The sequence below is a fragment of the Rutidosis leptorrhynchoides genome, chromosome 10, assembly GCF_046630445.1.
Source record: "Rutidosis leptorrhynchoides isolate AG116_Rl617_1_P2 chromosome 10, CSIRO_AGI_Rlap_v1, whole genome shotgun sequence".
NCBI classification, from domain to species: Eukaryota; Viridiplantae; Streptophyta; class Magnoliopsida; order Asterales; family Asteraceae; genus Rutidosis; species Rutidosis leptorrhynchoides.
In genome coordinates, this window is record NC_092342.1 from 81282650 (window position 1) to 81284859 (window position 2210).

Below are 2210 nucleotides of genomic sequence, written 5' to 3' on the forward strand. Positions count from 1 at the left end.
ATCTCGAAGGATTGTCATGTTGACTCGTTTCCATGGGACACGGCAGATCTCCCTCATTAAAATAAGCCGGACCTCCAGACCCTATTGTACGTTGAGGCACAAGAGGATTTCCAGCCGATACGCAGGGTGCCTTTTCAAGATTTTTCGGCTCCCCTTCGGCCGTTCTGGACTTCAATGATTGAGTTTCCTTAATCGATTGAGTCCACGCAGACTTTACTGCAGAGGAAGACTTTACTTCCTTAGATGCCGAAGCATCTTGCTTTGTAGGATTTATTCTTAAGTCCTGTTTAGATTGGATGGGCTTAGTGGTCTTTTTACCATCCGTGCGTTTAGATCTCTTGCCTACCGAAGCTTGCGCTTCATTTAGCATAGGGCTTACTGTTATTATTGGATGTGATACGGAGATGGGTGAGGGTGACCTAATTGGCTCTAGGTCTTGGTCCGTATCACCAACGGTTGTAGTAACTGTTTGGCGGACGATAGGTGTCGAAGTCCTAGATCTAGTTACTCGTTGGGTTGGCGGAGTCTGAATCATCTCATCAGGCACATATCGAGTTCTCTTAGGAGAATGTTCGGGAGACGATTCAGATGCTGTTGCTGAAGTGTCGGTGTCACTGCTCACTTCGGGTGTTGTTGAAAGGGTTGGTTCAATCCTAGTTGAACTAGGTTCCCTGATCCTCACTGGTTGAGCTTGGTGTGCTGCCCTAGATCGTTTGAGGTTCACCCTAAATGGAGGATTAGCTGGTCCGGTTGGTTGAACTACAGGTTCCTCTACAACCTCTGGGGCTGGAACCGCGGCGGGTTCAACTTGTTCTTGTTGTACCGGGTTCGGAAGAGGTATTCCTACAGCCTCAAAATAAGAACGCATACGAGCGTCTTGGGGTTCAGCTAGCCTCACTAGCCAATTTGGAATCGACACAGTGAATTGATTATCAGATACCATCGGGGTATTCATCTTCAGCTCCCTAAATCATTTCATCTGTAATCCATGTGTACATGGTACAAATATATTTGCATTTCTGCAAGCATTTATAGAATCATGGATAAAGATATAGAAAAACCTTTCGCAAGGGATGTATGAACCCCTTGGCTTATCAACTTGAGCTTGAACCAAATCCCATATTAGTTCTGCATAGTCAGGAGCTTCTACTCTTATGAAAGAATAGAATAACTTCAGCATTGGCACAGTCAGGCTGTTGGATCCACTCCTTGTCATCAGCAAGCATCTGTTGATGATTAAGAAGATCACATACCACCTTGAGTGCAGATATTTCTTCTGAAACTTAGCCGGAGGAACATTGCAGGCTCCAACATAACCAAGATCAAAGACAGATGACATCATCTGCTGAGTAGCAGGAAAAGCAGGAGCATTCTGCACAACAGGAAGTCTGAATATCCTTCTGAAATCAGCCTTAGTGATACTCCTCCTCCCTTAAACTCCTCCCAGTTGAAATTCAAAACGAGCTTGTGTTCCCTCTGGATTTTCAGCAGTCGGTTGTGTAGCTTCCACAAACCTAATTATTCTGTTAAGTAGCTCCAGATCTGTTACAGGTACACTAACTGTAGAGTTTAGAGCAGGCCACAGAGTGATTCTCTCTAGAATAGCAGTCCAGTAGTTGCAGGGAATGTTGGTTTCAGAGTTGATGAAGTGATTGTTCGTTATTTAGCTGTATAAATAAGAAATAGAAGATCACAAGATATTTAACATAAAGCATATATCTCTATTCTTATTTGCCTTTGAAATCTTTTGTATATGTTTTATCTTTTATATTTTATGGTTTTTATGGTTTTTCAAAGATATAAAAATCCTTTATTCTCAAATATGAACAAGTAATTGACAATCATGACATTCATATGATATTCATCACAATACAAATTCATCATGCAAAATCAATTATATAACATAAAGAATCAGAACAACACTTAGTCAATTTTTTAAACACAATTCATGCAGATTCGGTAGTCATGAAAACATGAAATTCTGTAACCAAATAAGCTTGAGTTTTCAAATCAGAAAGATATAAAATAAACATGTTAAGTGTTTGAAGATAAAAATCAGAAAGTTTAAAGGTACCAAAAGTCAGACTCGGTATCAAGAGAAGAACAGATTCGGTATCTCCAAAATTAACATAAAGTCACTCAAACATGCATATTCTATCATGTAAAATCACAACCATAATCAATTAACCACTCAATTAGAAGCAGAACAA